The 22,399-nt window shown below is 42.4% G+C and overlaps 1 protein-coding gene across 10 annotated transcripts in view; it reads right to left on the bottom strand.

Moving 5' to 3' along the window:
- The window catches only part of JADE3 (jade family PHD finger 3), a 105,832-nt gene that overhangs the window by 52,299 nt on the left and 31,134 nt on the right, over positions 1 to 22,399 (bottom strand). For 7 of the 10 annotated variants that reach the window (XM_043537713.1, XM_037899011.2, XM_037899041.2 and 4 more), the window contains exon 2: positions 21,595 to 21,657. The exons of 2 other annotated variants lie outside the window; for them this stretch is intronic. The gene's annotated coding sequence lies outside the window, so the exon portion shown is untranslated. Of the gene's footprint in view, positions 1 to 1,617; positions 1,696 to 21,594; positions 21,658 to 22,399 lie in introns of those variants that run through there. One more of the 10 variants, XM_043537714.1, reaches the window with a different exon arrangement.

Here is a 22,399-nt window from a genome sequence, read left to right as displayed (position 1 = left end):
AGTGGTAGCTGATGTCTCACGACCAGGCTGTTCTACTGCTGGAAGCACAGTACGTTAAAGGACCAGATGTGAGAGCCAATGTCCCAAGACTAGGCAAGCCGTATTATACAGAACTACCAAATAGCTTCAAGTATTTAACTTGAAATTTTTATGCTTTGTAGGAAGGAATCAGTCACCAAATGGAAATAGCTAGAGTGCCCAAATACGTGGGCTACATCTACAAAAGGCCTCGCACCCTATGCCGGAAGGCAGTGTTGGAGAGAGCAGCTATATTGGCGTCACACAGTCTGGGAATTCATGCATGATTGGTAATCTCCAAAAAGGGAAGATGCTGTTACTTCTTCTTTTAATTATTCATTTTATAGAACTCCTGAGAGAAGGATAAATTCTGATTCTACCTGACACAAGTAGCAATATATTCAATAATCAAGGGTCAGAAATAAAATGAAACTCAGTAGGTTCTTACTCAGCAACTCTAAATCTAAAGCAGTTCCAATTTTGATGTAACACTCATGTGACAGAGCTCTGTCAGGTCATTACTTGATCGCAGATGAAGACTTAGTTTAGGTGAGACTGCTCACGTAAGTACTAACACTAATAAGTTACCATATGCTCTGCACAGAGATTCTAATTCTAGAAGCACTAACTACAAACTAGGAAAGAACAAGCATGCACTAGTTAAACCAATAAGACACAGCAGACAAATTCATAAGGTACCTCCTTCTGTGCTGCACACACAAAATTCTATGAAAAAAATATCCCCCCCAATACTGCAAGTTCTTAGGAGTAGCTACTGGTGAATAAATGATGAGAGGGAGACAATGTAAGATCAGGAAGAAGAACAAATAAGACGTTAAACACTTGCAAATTATACATCTTGCTATCAAGCTGGAGATAACACGGATAACAGTCGCCAAGTGAGTATGTATGCATGTCTCTCCCACCTCCCTGTATCTGGTCACAGTGCTTATGTTTTTGCACTCTTCAGCATCACAGATACATTTTATGGCAGGAAAGCAATGATTGCAATCCAGGAGGAGACGATAATATCCAAAAAACATACAATATTTAGGACTAAAAAAAGGGACGCACTTTTTGCACTGATATAACTACTACAACTTCCAGTCTATGGAACTCACTCACCTAAAACAATTGCTATGTTTTTGTACGGTCAAATAAAATTAAAAGAAAACAAAACCAACTATCATGACATTTTTCTAAATCTCAAATCATTAAATAAAAACACTTAGGCACACCAACAACTCCTCTTAGAGGCGTTTCAGCTTTACTTTAATGCAGGTTACTGCAAACAAAAAGCTTCCTACTGTAATGCTTCAAAAAGACACAATTTGCTGCAAATCACAGGTACTAGCAGTCAACATGTTGTAGCTGCTGCACCTAAATACAGTGACAACAGGAGGGTTAATAAGATCTCTGAAAAATAGGATGATAAAGAAGTTAAATACAAACATGCATTTTTTTTTAAAAATAAACTAAATACAAACACAGAAGCTGGTCATGTACCCTAAGCGGCCCACATTCACATTTACAGCTGAGTCTGACTCAGATTCCAGCTCGTTGATATAGCTTTAAATTGTAATCTGGAAGGCTTTTTACCTGCCAAAACAGGAGTTCAACTTCTCAGGGTTCTGTTTGCCTTTTAACAGCTGATGACCTCACAAACACTTGAAGAAAAGGAAAGGAAGGCTGCAGCTCCTAATGAGGTCATCAGCTGTTTAAAAAAAAAAAGAAAAGAAAATGGAAGCTGAACCTGGGTCTTAGCAAGTAAAAACGAAGTCACCCATGGACCTAGACCCCCCAAAGGAATTCTGGTGGTTTATGATGAAATTATGGTCAACTATGGTCAGCTTCCCAATTCCCCTCCCTTCTCCCCTGCTGGCATCCATCTTCAAGGAACACTGGACCCAGTTCCTGTGCTGCCACCTTGGTAGGAATAGCAAATTAAAATGTGTGCACTCATATGCTATGGGGGACAGATTTTCAAGCTGTATTTAGGTGCCTAGTAGGAGTTTTCAAAAGCTCCTAGGCATGTAACTCCCACAAAGCGAATTAGATGCATTTTCCCCACTAAGCTGCTTTCTACATCTTTAGGCACCTAAATACCTTTGAAAAATCCGGCCACAGAAGAACCCATTTCATGCTGCTACTTCTAGAAAAAGGCTGTGTGCAGAAGCACAAGACGAACAGTGCAAGACTCAGTTTCATTCTCCACTCCCACTGAGCCACAAGAGAAATGCTCTGTGCAAGCGCTGAACAGAGAAATGCTGTGGAAAGAAACCAAAGTAAACTGTGGGGTGGTGGAGAGAATAATTCTCAAAAAGGGTGGGGAAATGGAACAGGGGAGAGAAATAAATTGCTTAGTTCAAGGATAGTGACTGTATCTGAATTTTTTTTTGGATAACACTCCAATTAACAGGAGGTTAGGCAAGACTGGGAGTTAAATGAAACTCCCCCACCCCAGCCAACATCTGAATTCCCCCAATCTATAAGGTTTGTGGTAGACAGGAAGAGGTCTGCCCCACAGGCAAGATGAAACTAGAGTACTACCCATTAAACATGATCACATATAGATACCCATTGTTTTCCAATTAGACATCTCTCTCACCAAAATGCAGCTGCCTCAAATAGCTGTTTTTAGTGCAAATCCAACAAAGTCAACCCCCCCCTCCCCCCCCGATTACCATTATCCCATAAATTAACCAGGTTTGACCAAAAGAAAAATCAGGACAGATTAACGTTTTCAACTTGTTTTTAAGAAACTAAATTAATGTAAAAGCATATTGGCATAGAGCATTTTTCTTAAGGCACTCTACCCATTCACCCTTTCTGTTCAGAAATCAAAGGAATAGATTGTTGAAAGACAGGAGAAGCAAATAATGTCACAAAACAACCTTAGCTATCAAAGTGCACTTTATTTGCAGTACAAATGGTTCAAAAGAGGTAACAAGAACAGGCAAAGGAAAGAGTTAACAGTTCAATCATTAGTCACTGTATATCTCTAAAGCAGTGGTTCTCAAATCAGGGGTCCGGGGCCTCCTGCCGCAAGCAAGTTTCAGGGGGCTGACAAGCAGGGCCAGCATTAGATTTGCCGGGGCCCAGGCAGAAAGCTGAAGCCCCACCGCACAGGGCTGAAGCCCGGGACCCTGAGCTCTGCCACGCGGGGCTGAAGCCTGAGCAACTTAGCTTTCCGGAGCCCCATATGCCATGGAGCACAGGCAGTTGCCCTGCTTGCTAACCCCTAACACTGGCCCTGGCTTTTATATGCTGAAAAACAGTTGTCGTGGCAGAGGTGGGCTGTGGAGTTTTTAATAGTATGTTGTAGGCGGCCTCAGAGAGAAAAAGGCTGAGAACCCCTGCTCTAAAGCAGAGACAGATCCCCAGACTTCCTCCATACTAAAATAAATATACTTTTAAATTACCCCTCGGAATGTTAGATTTGCTATTGAAGCAGTAGTGTCCACTGAAGTGTTTGAGAACTGTTTCTAGAAAGAGACAGGTGTAGCCCCTGCTCCTCAAACATTTGTCATTCTAACAGTTTGCCACAAGGCAGTGGGACCACAAACTTCTATGCAGCAAGTCAATTCCCACTTCCCATCGTCACATCAAAGTGTCATGAATCTCCCCACACATTTTATGTCAAGATACACATTTGCACTGAAAAGTTTTTATTCTACTCTCCACTTGTAGACAGAACAAGGAGTAATGGTCTCAAGTTGCAGTGTGGGAGGTTTAGGTTGGATATTAGGAAAAACTTTTTCACTAGGAAGGTGGTGAAGCACTGGAATGGGTTACCTAGGGAGGTGGTGGAATTTCCTTCCTTAAAAAAAAAAAACAGGAGTACTTGTGGCACCTTAGAGACTAACAAATTTATTACACCATAAGCTGTCATGAGCTACAGCCCGCTTCATTGGATGCATAGATACACACATACATCTTACTATGTTCCATTCTACACATCCAATGAAGTGGGCTGTAGCCCACCAAAGCTTATGCTCTAATATATCTCCCTCTACACACACACGAACGAATGTTGGAAGTTACCATACAAACCATGAGAGGCTAATTAGTTAAGATGAGCTATTATCAGCAGGAGAAAAACACAAAAACACAAAAACACTTTTGTAGTGATAATCAAGATGGCCCATTTAGACAGTTGACAAGAAGGTGTGAGGATACATAACTTACGGAAATAGATTAAATGTGTAATGACCCAGCCACTCCCAGTCCCTAGTGGCTGGGTCATTACACATATTGAATCTATTTCCTTAAGTTATGTATCCTCACACCTTCTTGTCAACTGTCTAAATGGGCCATCTTGATTATCACTACAAAAGTGTTTTTGTTTTTTTTCCTCCTGCTGATAACAGCTCAACTAATTAGCCTCTCACAGTTTGTATGGTAACTTCCAACTTATCTGTATGTATATGTGTATATATATCTATGTCTATCTATATCTTACTATATGTTCCATTCTATGCATCCGATGAAGTGGGCTGTAGTCCGCGAAAGCTTATGCTCTAATTTCTTAGTCTCTAAGGTGCCACAAGTACTCCTGTTCTTTTTGCGGATACAGACAACACGGCTGCTACTCTGAAACCTCTCCTTCCTTAGCCCTGGTCTACACTATGACTTGAGGTCGAATTTAGCAGCGTTAAATCGATGTAAACCTGCACCCGTCCACACGATGAAGCCCTTTTTTTCCCCAACTTAAAGGGCTCTTAAAATAGATTTCCTTACTCCACCCCTGACAAGTGGATTAGCGCTTAAAATCGGCCTTGCCGGGTTGAATTTGGGGTACTGTGGGCACACTTCGACGGTACTGGCCTCCGGGAGCTATCCCAAAGTGCTCCATTGTGACCGCTCTGGACAGCACTCTCAACTCAGATGCACTGGCCAGGTAGAAAGGAAAAGAACCGCGAACTTTTGAATCTCATTTCCTGTTTGGCCAGCGTGGCAAGCTGCAGGTGACATGCAGAGCTCATCAGCAGAGGTGACCATGATGGAGTCCCAGACCTGCAAAAGAGCTCCAGCATGGACTGAACGGGAGGTACGGGATCTGATCGCTGTATGGGGAGAGGAATCCGTGCTATCAGAACTCCATTCCAGTTTTTGAAATGCCAAAACCTTTGTCAAAATCTCCCAGGGCATGAAGGACAGAGGCCATAACAGGGACCCGAAGCAGTGCTGCGTGAAACTTAAGGAGCTGAGACAAGCCTACCAAAAAACCAGAGAGGCGAATGGCCGCTCCGGGTCAGAGCCCCAAACATACCGCTTCTATGATGAGCTGCATGCCATTTTAGGGGGTTCAGCCACCACTACCCCAGCCGTGTTGTTTGACTCCTTCAATGGAGATGGAGGCAACACAGAAGCACGTTTTGGGGATGAAGATGATGATGTTGTAGATAGCTCACAGAAAGCAAGCGGAGAAACTGGTTTTCCCGACAGCCAGGAACTGCTTCTCACCCTAGACCTGGAGCCAGTACCCCCGAACACACCCAAGGCTGCCTCCTGGACCCGGCAGGCGGAGAAGGGACCTCCGGTGAGTGTACCTTTTAAAATACTATACTTGGTTTAAAAGCAAGCATGTGAAAGGATTAATTTGCCCTGGCATTCACGGCTCTCCTGGATGTACTTCCAAAGCCTTTGCAAAAGGTTTCCGGGGAGGGCAACCTTATTGCGTCCTACCATGGTAGGACACTTTACCACTCCAGGCCAGTAACACGTACTCAGGAATCACTGTACAACAAAGCATTGCAGTGTATGTTTGCTGGCGTTCAAACAACATCCGTTCTTTATCTCTCTGCGTTATCCTCAGGAGAGTGAGATATCATTCATGGTCACCTGGTTGAAATAGGGTGCTTTTCTTCAGGGGACATTCAGAGGTGCCCGTTCCTGCTGGGCTGTTTGCCTGTGGCTGAACAGAAATGTTCCCCGCTGTTAGCCACGGGGAGGGGGGAGGGTTGAGGGGGTAGCCACGCGGTGGGGGGAGGCAAAATGCGACCTTGTAACGAAAGCACATGTGCTATGTATGTAATGTTAACAGCAAGGTTTACCCTGAAAGAGTGTAGCCAGTGTTTTATAAAATGTGTCTTTTTAAAATACTGCTGTCCCTTTTTTTTCCTCCACCAGCTGCATCTGTTTCAATGATCACAGGATCTTCTCCTTCCCAGAGGCTAGTGAAGATTAGAAAAAACAAAAACAAAAAACGCACTCGTGCTGAAATGTTCTCTGAGCTCATGCTGTCCTCCCACACTGAGAGCACAGACGAATGCGTGGAGGCAAATAATGTCAGAGTGCAGGAAAGCACAAAATGACCGGGAGGAGAGGTGGCGGGCTGAAGAGAGGAGGCAGGATTCAATGCTGAGGCTGCTGGAGGATCAAACCAGTATGCTCCAGTGTATGGTTGAGCTGCAGCAAAGGCAGCTGGAGCACAGACTGCCACTACAGCCCCAGTATAACCAGCCACCCTCCTCCCCAAGTTCCATAGCCTCCTCACCCAGACGCCCAAGAATGTGGTGCGGGGGCCTCCGGCCAAACAGCCACTCCACCACAGAGGATGGCCCAAAAAACAGAAGGCTGGCATTCAATAAATTTTAAAGTTGTAAACTTTTAAAGTGCTGTGTGGCATTTTCCTTCCCTCCTCCACCACTCCTCCTGGGCTACCTTGGTAGTAATCCCCCTATTTGTGTGATGAATGAATAAAGAATGCATGAACGTGAAGCAACAATGACTTGATTGCCTCTGCAAGCAGTGATCGAAGGGAGGAGGGGAGGGTGGTTAGCTTACAGGGAAGTAGAGTGAACCAAGGGGCGGGGGGTTTCATCAAGGAGAAAAAAAACAGAACTTTCACACCGTAGCCTCGCCAGTCATGAAACTGGTTTTCAAAGCTTCTCTGATGCGTACCACGCCCTCCTGTGCTCTTCTAGCCGCCCTGGTGTCTGGCTGCGCGTAACCAGCAGCCAGGCGATTTGCCTCAACCTCCCACCCCGCCATAAACGTCTCCCCCTTACTCTCACAGATATTGTGGAGCGCACAGCAAGCAGTAATAACAGTGGGAATATTGGTTTCGCTGAGGTCTAAGCGAATCAGTAAACTGCGCCAGCATGCCTTTATACATCCAAATGCACATACTACCACCATTCTGCACTTGCTCAGCCTGTAGTTGAACAGTTCCTGACTACTGTCCAGGCTGCCTGTGTACGGCTTCATGAGCCATGGCATTAAGGGGTAGGCTGGGTCCCCAAGGATAACCATAGACATTTCAACATCCCCAACCGTTATTTTCTGGTCTGGGAATAAAGTCCCTTCCTGCAGCTTTTGAAACAGACCAGAGTTCCTGAAGATGCGAGTGTCATGTTCCTTTCCCAGCCATCCCACGTTGATGTTGGTGAAATGTCCCTTGTGATCCACCAGAGCTTGCAGCACTACTGAAAAGTACCCCTTGTGGTTTATGTACTCGCCAGCTTGGTGCTCTGGTGCCAAGATAGGGATATGGGTTCCATCTATGGCCCCACCAGTGTTAGAGAATCCCATTTCAGCAAAGCCATCCACTATGACCTGTACATTTCTCAGGGTCACTACCCTTGATATCAGCAGATCTTTGATTGCGTGGGATACTTGCATCACAGCAGCCCCCACAGTAGATTTGCCCACTCCAAATTGATTCCCAACTGACCGGTAGCTGTCTGGCGTTGCCAGCTTCCACAGGGCTATCGCCACTCGCTTCTCAACTGTGAGGGCTGCTCTCATCTTGGTATTCATGCGCTTCAGGGCAGGGGAAAGCAAGTCAAAGTTCCATGAAAGTGCCCTTACGCATGCGAAAGTTTCACAGCCCCTGGGAATCGTCCCAAATCTGCAACACTATGCAGTCCCACCAGTCTGCTTGTTTCCCGAGCCCAGAATCGGCGTTCCACCGCATGAACCTGCCCCCTTAGCACCATGATGCATGCATTGGCAGGGCCCATGCTTTCAGAGAAATCTGTGTCCATGTCCTGATCACTCATGTGACCGCGCTGATGTCGCCTCCTCCCCCGGTATCACTCTGCCAAGTTCTGGTGCTGCATATACTGCTGGATAATGCGTGTGGTGTTTAATGTGCTCCTAACTGCCAAAGTGAGCTGAGCGGCCTCCATGCTTGCCTTGGTATGGCGTCCGCACAGAAAAAAGGTGCGGAACGATTGTCTGCCGTTGCTCTGACGGAGGAAGGGGCGACTGACGACATGGCTTACAGGGAATTAAAATCAACAAAAGGGGTGGCTTTACATCAAGGAGTATTTCAGGCAGGACTTCACGGAGGGTTCCAATAAGAAATGGTGCACCTAAGTAATTGTTCTTATTGGAACAAGCAGGTTCGTCTGGCCTCTGATTGATACATGGCTAGATTTACCTTGCTGCACCTTCTCTGTGAGTCCCCGGAGGGGGTGGGGGGGATGTTTTTAATGGGGACAGACGGACTCTTTTACATCTTTGGCTGGCAGCAGACGGTGCAGAAGGACTGATAGCCATCCTCATCTCTTGCCCGCCCGGCAGAAGATGGTACAATAGGACTGACTGCAGGACTAAAGAGAATGACCTGGTCAAGTCACTTCTAATGTAGTCCCTGCACCCATGTGCAGCCAGGCGGAGCACCTCGGACATGACGATGACAGCTACCAGTCCTATTGTACCGTCTGCTGCCACAAGGCAAGGGGTTGCTGCTGCTGTGTAGTAATGCAGTACCATGTCTGCCAGCACCCAGGAGACATACGGTGACGGTTACCTGAGCGGGCTCCATGCTTGCCGTGGTATGGCGTCTGCACAGGTAACTCAAGAAAAAAAGGCGCAAAACGATTGTCTGCTGCTGCTTTCATGGAGGGAAGGAGGGAACAGGGGCCTGACGATATGTATCCAGAACCACCCGCGACAATGTTTTAGCCCCATCAGGCATTGGGATCTCAACCCAGAATTCCAATGGGCAGCGAAGACTGTGGGAACTGTGGGATAGCTACCCACAGTGCAACACTCCGGAAGTCGACGCTTGCCTCGGTACTGTGGAAGCACTCCGCCGAGTTAATGCGCTTAGAGCATTTTCTGTGGGGACACACACACTTGAATATATAAAAGCGATTTCTAAAAAACCGACTTCTATAAATTCGACCTAATTTTGTAGTGTAGACTTACCCTTAGAGGTTTTTAAGGTCAGGCTTGACAAAGCCCTGGCTTGGATGATTTAGCTGTGGATTGGTCCTGGTTTGAGCATGGGGTTGGACTAGATGACCTCCTTAGGTCCCTTCCAACCCTGATATTCTGTGATTTCAGACAGATTCCACAAAGTGGAAGAGGTAACACTACAGAATGAACGCACATACACACACACACAGAGGTTGGGTCTGTTCCAAACTGAGAGAATATGCCTGACAAGAATTTCCTAGACTCAAAAACCTTTCAAATCTCCAAAATTCAAGACTATTCGTTAAATACAGTAAGTTTTGTAGTTAAGCTTTTTAACAAACGTGCTTATATAGTAACTTAAATATCAATGCAAGGTTTTGCTTAGTGACAGATGGGTAAACAAATTTTTTTTTTTTTTTTTAAATTTTAATATCTTATTACTTATTCCTCCTTGTTTTTCTCCAAGGCTCTCACTCTGGGAATATTTAATTCCTTTAATTTTGGGGAACTGCTGTAAACAACTAACTATGCAATTACAGGGCCACAGTTCAAAAGTCCATGACACCTTGTTCCCTCTAGGAATTATATTTCCATTCACCGAGGTTTTGATAATTGGCATGCTTTTCCCCAGAGATATTATGTGTCTATTATCTAAAACTCAAACATTTTCATGACAGATTTGAAGTTTGTTTCTTCCCACTTAGGGAAACAATTCAGAATATATAGTCAATGTGCACTGCTATATTTCTGAATGCAACAGCTAATGAGATGAATTCCTATTTCCAAAAAGACAACCAAGTTTAAACACTCACTTGGAGAGCAATTACAAGTGTGGTCCTAATCTAAGAAGCTGAACTATTACAAGTGGCATCTTATCAGATCATCTCCCCATATGTTTTCAAGGTCAGGTCTTCTGACTTCAGTGACGAAAAACTTACTGCATTTTACTCCTGTTAACACTGTGGTCAGCCCAGCTAAAAAAAGAGATAGATTAAATTATTCTTGTGCAGCAGCAGCATTGCTTATTAAGTTCCAGCCCATTATATCTGTACAAACTCTCAAAGCAATGGAATTGCACAAAGTATACAAGGATATAATTTTGTTTGCAGAACTTTGGGTGATGCACAAGAGGAAGAGAACTATTCTCAGAGCTCAGCTTGCATTTGTAGAAATGGTAATTCAAGACTAAAATGGGCATAATTTATATAGAAATAATTGGGTCAACACCATTTCATAATCATTGTCAAAACAGAAGCACACTTTGAACTGCAGTACTTTGAACTAGTAGCCCTGAAATACAGAAGGCTACATCTCTTCTCTGCCACTCCCCATACCTCCAGGCTGCAGACAGTGGCTAATCAACAACTTTCTTTTCTACATCAAACAAAAAGTAGAGCTAAAGTAGTACTTTGTCAGGGCAGGATTTTACAGTCCTACATACACAGATACAGCCAAGATGAACACCCCCCCATCTATTATACAGGACTGCTTGAAAAAGAATAATTAGTTACAGGTGCTGCCACTAATTAGATACAGGCAGATGATTGAGGACAACAGGTCCTCAGAGCAGTGACTTTGTATTTTAACCCTTTAAGGCTACATTTCCAGAAGAGGAATCAGTGAAGAAAATTCACTTCAGTAAATGTCCATGCCAAGTACAGAAATAGTTTTGCCTGCTTAAGAAAAAAATTAAACTCAGTCACAAAACTGCACAGAAACTAGCTCTACAGTATTTGAACACATACAGAAGTTTTAACCAAACACGCAACTGGAGTGCTTGATTGCAGACAAGCTACTGCATGGACTGTATACACAGTTCAAGACATTATGAGCAGTCCATATTTGGAGATAAAAACACACAGAATAAAAGATAGAAGGAAGTCACCTCATTATCGCCTCCAGGTGCAGGATTTTTCTTTATAGTGTACTGGCTAGTGCTTTGTCTAGTGTACTTTATAAGTGTCCAAAGTGATGTGGCTTCCACCACTTTACTTGAGAAACTACAGATTTTTGTAATTCCCATTGAAACACTAATGCTTCCAAGTAGCATACCTAAAGTAAGATTTGGTTCAACATACTAGGCATATCTGGTCATACTCAAGTAATTTAAGGAGAGAGTAGAGGGGTGGGGATTGTTTTGGGATTTGGGTTTTTTAGTTTGTTTTTTTGGTACTTTAAATATTAAGGGCCTTCAGCATTTGTGGTAGTCTTGGCTTTTTTGGGAATGGGGAGAACCTGAGTAAAGACCAGATTCTGTTTTATTCACCTTGTTATATATCATGTGGGCTATGATATGTAAAGTCAACACATCTGCCTGCAGTATCCTAGCACTACAAGATAAATAGACTTGGAAGAATTTAATTTTTTTTAAATAATTTCAGTGTTTATTTTTAAGCTTTTTTTATTGTTGATTTAACTTTTCACAGTTGCACAATTTTCCGGGGGTTCAGACATTTACTTATAGTACATGTTGAGATTCAAAATGTCAAAACTTTATAACAGTTACAAACTGTCAATATCACATGTCAAAATATACAAAATAAATATTTGTAAATCAAATAAATTCTCAAACATTTTTCTTATTTTGCCTATCTGTACATTTTTATTAACAGCGATGAACATATTTCTTCATCAGGATAGGAGTATTGTGAAATTGACATTCACTGACATTTACCAATAAAAAACTAATCCCTCCAAACTCAAGGGTAGAGATCAAAGCAAATTGTAACTCTGAATTTACCAGAGAAACATCTGCAGGTTAGAATCCAATTAACATCCTTCCTTTGTATATTCCTTTCCTTTAAGGATAATCTACAAAGCTCGTTTATAAGAGATATTAAAACACAGAACGTGTAAATTTAAATTGAACACTTCAAGGAAAAATACCTACTTTGTGACCTGGCATGTAAGGAGGAACTGATTTTTTTTTTTTTTTTTTTTTTGGTGTTTCAGGGTTTCACTAGAAACCAAATTTAGGTTTTGCCAGGTGACTGAAGGATAAAATGATTTTATAAAGTCTATGTTTAGTTTTAAGCTTTGCAATTCACTTAAGAAAAAAAGATCTAGAAGAATAATCATTCAATTGGCACTTCATTTGGGTATCTGAGTATTAATTTTCCCTTAAACAAGCCCCATATATGAAGAACTAGCTACCACGTTTATTGAAAGGCAATCAGACACACCAAATTTAAAATTAAATTTCTTATGACTATTAAAATTTAACTTTGTTATAGTTTGACTATCCATATGAATAGACACCATTTTTATATTATCCCACTCACGTTTTGGAACTATGAGATGGAGGATGCCTGTGTTGGATAGCTGAAGTATTATTCAGCTGACTGAGATCACTAAGAGAAATGCTGAAACCTGCTTTCATAGGAATTATATCTGCTCTGAACTGTATTTGTGTATGTGTCCACTATAATAGTCTAATCAAAAATACTGAAAAAGAAAAGCTATGACCACATTCATTTCCCAGTATATTTCTGTAATGGCCAGCCCCAGATACGTCAGCTTCCTTGGCAGGAATTCTGCTTAGGTGGTCTTTTGAAACTGGTGAATGGCCTTGAACAACGTAAGTGCTGTAAGAAATTCTTCCTCAACCAACAGTTCATACTCAGAATCTCAATGCTTTCTCTACCCCTATAATTCTTCAAGGAAGGAGGAGATGATGATATTTTGTGCCCTATATAGAGAGCATTAAAACAGTTATAATTGTCATACCAGATAGACTTCAAACATTTCTTCAGGATGGTCAACCATTATGTTGAAACCCATCCTAGCAGTCAATACACTCCATGTCCTCCAGACAGAAAAATCCAATAAAAATGGAAAAGCTACTTCCAAGAAACACAATATAGAAGAGGTAGCAATGAAAGTAGAAACTAAGGAACCAATGCATGTGAATGTTGCCAAAGTGGAAAAAAGCGTTTTAAAAAAAAAAAAAGTTACTACACTGTTCGTTTCTCAGTGGAATGAGAGAACTTCTGGCAAGAAGCTCAGCACCGTGTGACAAATGTGTGTGGCACCACTCTTCTCTAGTGGAAAAAGAGCATCATGCCAGATCTTGTCGGGGCAGAAGAGATGCTATTACTTAGCCTAATGTTTCTCAACCTTTTCAAGTTGGGGACCCTTTATTCAGAATTGAAAATTTTCACAGCACCTTTACATTTACTATAAAAGTAGAAGTAATAAAATAAAAAGTTAAAAATGTATAATAAAATCTACTGCATTTGACCTCATGAACTTTGAAGGTTTTGACCACCCTGAAATTCTGGTAAATTGATTTTCTTTAGAATTATCAAGTTTTCAATATCTTGCATGCCCCTGATTGTGTGTGTTTTTCAAGGAGTGGGTCATGACCCCCCAGGAGGGTCATGAAAGGCAATTTCCACCACAATATATATTTTGAAAAGGAACAAAGTACAAAAACAATATATCTGAAATTTGGCCTTGATTAAGGTTTCTTACTCCACGCAGAAACTTGATGTAACTTTTAATGGCCAAGTTAATCCCCTTGAATATACGTTTATAATGGAAGTGCAAAGAAACCTTTAGCCACAGCAGCACAAATGCTGCCATGAAAATACTACATGGGTTATAAGTGGAAACAAAACCACAACCCTTGTGTTGTAGCTGAACCAGCAGCCAAACTAATGTTCTGTTCTTTGCACTGTTCATGAAAAGCTTGCATTTGTTTTCTCAATTGGATACTACGGTTGAACTCAGATGAAAACCAAACAAACTTCTCATCCCATTTCCCAGAAATCATGTACTACTAAGTAAGTATAAGCAGACCTTCAACTCTACTGTTTAACCAATTTCAGGAATAGCAAGACACATTCTGTCATATGCAAAGCATGGAGGGTACTAATACCACAAAACATGAGAAAAATAGTGTTTTGGTAAACCAGTTTTCACATTCTCGTTCGACAACAAACCAATATTCTTTAAGTGTGCAGTCATCCTCAAAGGAAAAGACGGCTGGCTGTTTTCCACTATGTTAAGAGCAGAGAGAGAATTTCCCGTCTCTCTGGCTTGAAGTGCCAATCCCCAAAACTCGCCTTCCTCATTGTCTAATGAAGTCAAAAGCAGAAACTACAGTGAACTCAAGAGAAGTAATTTTCCGAGAGGAAGAGAAACATCAATGCCTTTACATACACTAAGCCAGCAGACCCATTATTTCTACTACCTGACAGAGATGAAAGTATCATGGGAGAAAAGGAAGCAGCGGCAAAAGATTATAGGGATGGAGTGGGTTAGGAAGAGAAAGGGGAAAGTTAATTTTACAGGAATCTGAAGGGCTACTAAAAATGAAATACTTCGGAAGGAAACCAGGCAGAAAACTCAGGAATAGCCACTTTTTAGATTGTTCTATCAAAGGCCTGACATGAAAATACAATAGAACAGACTGTCATAAATATAAAGGGAAGGGTAAACCCCTTTAAAATCCCTCCTGGCCAGAGGAAAAATCCTCTCACCTGTAAAGGGTTAAGAAGCTAAAGGTAACCTCGCTGGCACCTGACCAAAATGACCAATGAGCAGACAAGATACTTTCAAAAGCTGGGAGGAGGGAGAGAAAAAAGGGTCTGTGTCTCTCCATCGGTATGCTGCTTTGCCGGGGATAGAACAGGAATCGAGTCTTAGAACTTTTAGTAAGTAATCTAGCTAGGTATGCGTTAGATTATGATTTCTTTAAATGGCTGAGAAAAGAATTGTGCTGAATAGAATGACTATTTCTGTCTGTGTGTCTTTTTTGTAACTTAAGGTTTTGCCTAGAGGGATTCTCTATGTTTTGAATCTAATTACCCTGTAAGGTACCTACCATCCTGATTTTACAGGGGTGATTCCTTTACTCCTAATTACTTCTATTTCTATTAAAAGTCTTCTTGTAAGAAAACTGAATGCTTTTTCATTGTTCTCAGATCCAAGGGTTTGGTTCTGTGGTCACCTATGCAAATTGGTGAGGATTTTTATGAAACCTTTCCAAGGAAGTGGGGTGCAAGGGTTGGGAGGATTTTGGGGGGAAAGACGTGTCCAAGCTACGTTTCCCAGTAAACCCAGTTAGAGTTTGGTGGTGGCAGTGGTTATTCCAAGGACAAAAGATAAAATTAATTTGTACCTTGGAGAAGTTTTAACCTAAGCTGGTAAAAGTAAGCTTAGGAGGTTTTCATGCAGGTCCCCACATCTGTACCCTAGAGTTCAGAGTGGGGGAGGAACCTTGACAGTAACCTCGCTGGCACCTGACCAAAATGACCAATGAGGAGACAAGATACTTTCAAAAGCTGGGAGGAGGGAGAGAAAAAGGGGTTTACCCTTCCCTTTATATTTATGACACAGACATTATTAGACATTGCCTATGTCTAAACTAGCACTTTTGTTGCTAAAACTTTTGTCGGTCAGCAGCGTGAAAACACACATGCACACACACTCACACCTTGCCCAACAGAAGTTTCACCAACAAAAGTGCTGGTGTGGATAACACTATGTCAGCAGGAGATGCTCTCCCACTGACATTGCTACCGTCACTCGTTAGGGGTAGTTTAATTATGCCGGCAGGAGAGCTCTCTCCTGCTGGCATAAAGCGGCTACACAGGAGACCGCACAGAAGCACAGCTGCAACGGTACAGCTGCACTTCTGTAAGGTCTGTAGTGTAGACATAGCCTTAAACATTAGAGACATGACTGAATAGGAAGAAGGGACTTGAGATACCTTGCTATAGATGACTAAAAGAACTCAGAACTCCTATACATAAAGGAATGGGATATGCAATTTCTTGCTTTGGTTTAGATATATTTCTAAACCCCACACATGATTAATTCTGGAATTGGGTTTTTGTTTTGCTTTTTTATGCTGAAGAACCTTAAAGCACATATATTAAAAAAAACCTCAAACAGAAATGTCATTCTTAGTAAGGCATTCTTGGTAACCGTCAATACCTTAAGCACTAGGTTTACAGCTATTACCCTGAAAACTGGACACTTACGTGTAAGGTGTCTTAAGTTTTATTTTTACAATTATGCACAATACTTACAGAAAGAAGTTCAGAACTGGAACATTTTTGCAACTCTTTTCCTTGTAATGTAGTACATATTAGAAGCAAGAGTAAGACCAAGAACAGGGTAGGCCCATTACTCAGTGACAAGGGAGAGAACAGAAAACACAGCAACAGCCAAAAGTTTTAAGCGTCTTGTTTCACTTTTCACTAAAAAGGTTAGCAGCGATGGGACAACTATCGTAGTTAACATTTGTTTAAATGGAGCAGGAACTACCCCTAAAATAGGTAAAAGAACACATTAAGAATTACTTAGACAAGCTAGATGGCTTCAAGTTAGCAGGGTCTGACAAAATACATCCTAGACTACTTAAATGTGTTAGTCTCTAAGGTGCCACAAGTACTCCTTTTCTTTTTGCAGATACAGACTAACACAGCTGCTACTCTGAAACCTAAAGAGCTCTGAGTCATTAGTGATTATCTTTAAGAACTTGTGTAGGACAGAAGAGATCCCAGAGGACTGTAAAGGGACAAATATAGTACCAGTCTATAAAAAGGGGGAATAAGAACAATACAGCTAGTTATACACCTATCAGGTTAACTTTGATACGCAGAAAGATAACTGAGTAAATAATCAATTCATACGCACCTAGAAGATAAGCTGATAAGTAACAGTCAACATGGATGTGTCAAGAACAAAATCACATCAAACCAACATAATATCCTTTGATGGGAAAATAAATATTGTGGATAGGGGAGAAGCAGCAAATGTGATATTATCTTGACTTTTGTAAGACTTTTGACACAGTCTCACATGACTTTCTCATAGGCCAACTAGGCAAATATAGCCTAGATGAAGTAGGCAAATACAGCCTACGATAAAGTAGACGCACAACTAGTTGGAAAACCGTACTCAGAGTAGTTATCAAATTACTCAGAGTCAAGCCGAAAGGGCTTATCAAGTGGGGTCCTCCAGGAATCTGACCTGGGTCTAGTTCTATTCAAGATCTTCATAAATGATTTGGATAATGGCATAGAGATTGCAGTTTGGAAACCACTGGCATCAAACCCAATATATTTCCAAGGTTGCATGTGCATTGTATCATGAAGCATGTATAATGATCCCCTTCTGTTTATGGCTTTGGCAAGAGCACACTGGAACAGGCATTCAGATGCCAAAGGTAATGCATACATATGGCTTCTGGTTTTTTAGGGGTTTTTACTAAAAATAATCCCCAAAGTAATTAACTAATTTGAGTTTTATGTAGATGTCCAAAACTCAGAGTTTTTCAGGCATCTCTCTTCATATATACTGTAATGCAGGAGTAGGCAACCTATGGCACGCGTGCCAAAGGTGGCACACGAGCTGATTTTCAGTGGCACTCACACTGCCCAGGTCCTGGCCACCGGTCCAGGGCTCTCTGCATTTTAACTTAATTTTAAATGAAGCTTCTTAAACATTTTAAAAACTTTACATACAATAACAGTTTAGTTATATATTATAGACTTATAGAAAGAGACCTTCTAAAAACGTTAAAATGTATTACTGGCACGCGAAACCTTAAATTAGAGTGAATAAATGAAGACTCGGCACACCACTTCTGAAAGGTTGCCAACCCCTGCTGTAATGAATAATCTCTTTGTAATGTTCCCTAGTGTGCTTTAACATAATTCTGTTTCAAACATCACTACACTGAAGTGCACTAGAGAATCTTCAGTGCACACCAGCAGGGCCAAAAGGACCAATTGGGTAAATAGGCCCAATGGCCTGTGATGGGATGTTTGATGGGGTGGGATCTGAGTTACTACAGAGAATTCTTTCCTGGGCATCTGGCTGGTGAATCTTGCCCACATGCTCAGGGTTCAGCTGATTGCCATATTTGGGGTGGGGAAGGAATTTTCCTCCAGGGCAGATTGGAAGAGGCCCTAGGGGTTTTTTGCCTTCCTCTGCAGCATGGGGCACGGGTCATTTGCTGGAGGATTCTTTGCACCTTGAAGTCTTTAAACCACGATTTGAGGACTTCAAGAGCTCGGACATAGGGGAGAGGTTTATTGCAGGATTGGGTGGGTGAGATTCGGTGGCCTGCATTGTGCAGGAGGTCAGACTAGAGGATCATAATGGTCCCTTCTGACCTTAATATCTACGAATGCATAACACCTTAGAACACTTTAGAGCTCACACTCTAAATCCACATTAATGCTCTGTGTAGACAAGCCTTTAGATACAAAAACACTGGAAATTGTTACTTTCTGTGTTCATTAAATAAACAGCTTTCAATTTTTATTTTTTGTATCGGGGTTTTATTTGTATTCATCATTTAAAAATGAAAATCAGACTCGCTATAACAGAACAATTGCGTAAATCGGGGAGCGTCTGTAGTAAAAAGTGACTGGGGCAGAAATGACTGACTTACAAGGGACGAGCCAAAGGAACAAAATATACATAAAAACTTTACTGAGCAAAGAAAAGCGTGTGGAGAAAGAGGTGACTGCATATTTTTAGGCTCCTAATACCAATGTAGTAGAGGAAGTAGGGTGCAAAGGACAGTGACTAAAGGTAATGTGAGAGATTAAAAAGCAAGAATTTAGGCTGAATATTAGGATAAAACTTCCTCTGAATAAGAGCTATTAGGCTGTGTCCCCAAAGGAAGTGGTAGAAGCTACTGTTCCAAACATGCAAATAAAGACTGGACAAAGCCCTTGTATTTTTTTTAAAATAACAAAGGGTGCACTACATGAGCCAAGGCATCTTTTCCCATCTCTAATCTGCACTATTTGGAGTGCATATATTTGTGCACATTTATATACTTTTTAAGTGGACATCTTAAAATAAAAACCTAAAGTGTGAGAACATCTAAAATATGGTAGCAGATGTTATGCTGGTAATGCCATAGCTATGCTATTCTCATACACTCTGCAGAAAGTCTCACGACCCCAGAACAAGCACAGGAGAGTCACAACCATTAAAAACACTCTCTCTGCTTTTTCATGGATCCCCAAACACTAAGTGCTACACTTGCAAGGGGGACTCAGGCACATGGATGCCTGAAAGAGCATTTAAGTCCAAAATTTAGGTGTCAGTGGCTTTCACAAAAACACCTGCTCAGCAGTCACTTGCAAGGCTATGTGACAGAAGTCAATAGGCACCAAAGGGCAGGTATTCACTACCCGCCAGATCGGCGGGTAGTGACCTATCTATTGGGGATCGATTTAACACGTCTCATCTAGACGCGATAAAATCGATCCCCAAACACGCTCCCCGTCGACTCCGGAACTCCAGCTCATGAGAGGCGGAAGTGGAGTCAACAGGGGAGCAGCAGCAGTCAACTCGCCGCCGCCCTCACAGCCAGGTAAGTCGACCTAAGATATGCCAACTTCAGCTACACTATTCGCGTAGCTGAAGTTACATATCTTAGATCGACACCCCTTCCACCCCCCCAGCATAGACCAGGACTAAGTATCGACTGGTAAAGTCCCTGAAGTGCCCATATTTTGGCAGGTGGGTAAGTGCAGAGTCACCTCAATCACCACATCACCCAGCAACTCTGCGCGTAAATCACACTTAAACCCCAGCAGAATTCACAAGCTAGATGTTACCCTACTTAACTTGCCTTTGGGGCCCAATCTGATAGATGTGCTCTGAGCATGCCTAAACCCGCATAAAAAAGGTCAGAGTTGGTGGCAATACCCCCCAAATAACTTTTAGCCAAGTCGTTAAGACACTCACCTAGGATGTGGGAGACCCAGCTTCAGTTCCCCACCCCACCTCCCCTACCTGATGCGGAGAAGAGATTTGAACTTAGACCTCCTACATTTTAAGAGGGTGCTCTAACCCCTGGACTAGAGAATCACTCTCACTGGGTCTCTGACCCATGGCATATTTATATACAGTTCAATAGAAGAGATTGAGGGAGACCTGTTCACAAAATACCCTACAGCCAAGTGGTTAGGGCACTCTGGGTTTGTTTTCACTGTAACAGTTAGCTTGACTTACTCCTCTCGAGCTAAACTAGCTTCAACCCACATCCCCTGATAAGATAGGTAGCTCCATTTGGACAGCACTTAACTCAATCTAGAGACGACGTATGGACAGGCTTCAGGTTTGGGACAAAACTTGAGTTATAGCTCAAGCTTACAATGCGATGAAGACAAGCCCTGAGAAGTGGGAGACAAGTTCAAATCCTCTTTTCACATTAGACAGAGGAGAGAATGAAACCCTGATCCCCCACATCCTGGGTAAGTGCCCTAACAACTAGGTTAAAGGCTGGAGGGGGGAGGGAGGGGGGCACAAATACCTTCTTCTTGCAACAAACGTCTTAAGTGCCTAACTGCAGAAGAGAGTTGAGTGAATACCAAGCAGAGAAATGCACCTCCCTCTGACCGAGACTTGGGCACTTAACTCCCTTAGGCCATGCCCCTCTCCACAAGGCATTTTCTACTGGCTAGCTTAGGCAGCTCCTGCTCAGCGTGCTACCTGTTGTGAATCCCATTCTTAGACACTGAACCGTCCCCATGCATTGTATGGGGAGCCTAACTCAGTTGTGAACTCCACCAAGAGGCAGGGCATCTAAAGTTAGATTCTCCATTGCTTGAGTCCCTTCGCGAATCTCGTCCTAACAATAAAGAGATTTCTACACTAAGAAGAAAATCTTTTACTTTCATACTATTAACAAGCAGAACACTGAGTAATAGACTGGCCGTCTTTTAGGTCATTTTAAATGACCTAACTCAGCAAGTCAAGACACATATGCTTCCTCCTCCCCCCGCCCCATCACAATCTCCCATTAATCCACAGCAACTTCAGTTTCCCACATTGAGAACCTGCCCAATCCAGCAGCATCCCCCACCACTTCATCTCATCTTCAACTCATGAGGGTTGATCCCAACCTACTGAAATGGCTACTCATTCAACTTTTCCTCACTAAACACTATTTCTTTTTTCTCAATATTAAAGTTCCATCCTTCCAACAGCACCCACTTGCTTCATGCGTGCGTGTCCCCAGTCCCCCCACCAGAGCCTTGGAGGTTTTTCACTCTCAGTCCCTTCCTCCTAGCCCTCACCTCAGATTCAGTTGTCCACTCTTCCAACTTTGACTCCCCATTGTCCCTTTCTCCCACCAATTCCCATCCGCTGAACCCCAACCCTGTCTCACTTGCAAAATTAATTTACCTGCTCCTGGTTTTTGTTCTGCCAACACCCGTAAAAAGTCTCAATCATACACGCTTCCTCCACTACAAGTCTGTCCTCTCCTCTTTCAGTTCTGTCATCTTCCTGATCAACCAACACCGTCCCTTATCACTAACCATGACCACTGACCCTCTCCCTGCCCCATCATTAAAACCCTTCACCCCTCTCCAGGCAGGATATTGCCTCCTTCATATTGCCCCAATGCACAGAATACTGGAATACTCTTCCTAAGCTCACCTGCAAGGCCTCTGCCTTCTCTGCAATCAAGTCCCAGCTTAAGACCCACTTCTGCTGCAATGCCTGCAGAAAAAGAAATGACAAGTTTAAGTAGTAGTTAGGAATAATTTATATAGCCTGTTTGAAGTATGGGGGTGAAGAGACTTTGTAAATGCAACCTTATATTACCAAGATGTGGTCAACTATCACCTTGACCACTAATATGTTGTGCCCTTCCGTGTGTTTAGACTGGGAGCTCCTTAAGCAAGGGACCTGCCCTCATTTTAGTGGGGAAAGCACTTTGCATGCTGGAAGTGCTCTCAGTGACTGTCCACAATTGTAATTCCAGACATTTGAATATAAAAATCCCCACACTTCTAAAGTTTCCTCAGCTGTACTCTCCATAGAGCTCTATAAGCAAGACCATTTTAAATATCTTGGCTATAGCTAAGATGCCTATCACCTTTTTATCTAAGCAAATCATGGGGCGGAGGGAGGGGGAGGGGGAAATCAATGCCAAGATGGAACTCCAATAAACTTGTTACTTTGAGACTTAATGATTACTTTAAAAACAAACAAACAAAAAACCTTTCTACTAGTCCCATTTAGCTAATGATTCTGATATTCATTAGTTAATGAATTACTATATTTATTTGTTTCTGTGGTATTGTCAATCTTTTCTTCCTGGTCTCTCCTTTCTAAGATGCGAACAGTGGTCTCCAACCTTTTTACACACAAGATCACTTTTTGAATTTAAGTGCAACACAGGATCTACCCTGCCCCGTCCCTTCCCTGAAGCCTGCCCCACTCACTCCATCCTGCCTCC

The sequence above is a fragment of the Chelonia mydas genome, chromosome 1 (genome assembly GCF_015237465.2).
Source record: "Chelonia mydas isolate rCheMyd1 chromosome 1, rCheMyd1.pri.v2, whole genome shotgun sequence".
Taxonomy (NCBI): domain Eukaryota; kingdom Metazoa; phylum Chordata; order Testudines; family Cheloniidae; genus Chelonia; species Chelonia mydas.
Note: the sequence above shows the minus strand (reverse complement) of the source record. Positions and strands in the feature narration are given on the sequence as shown.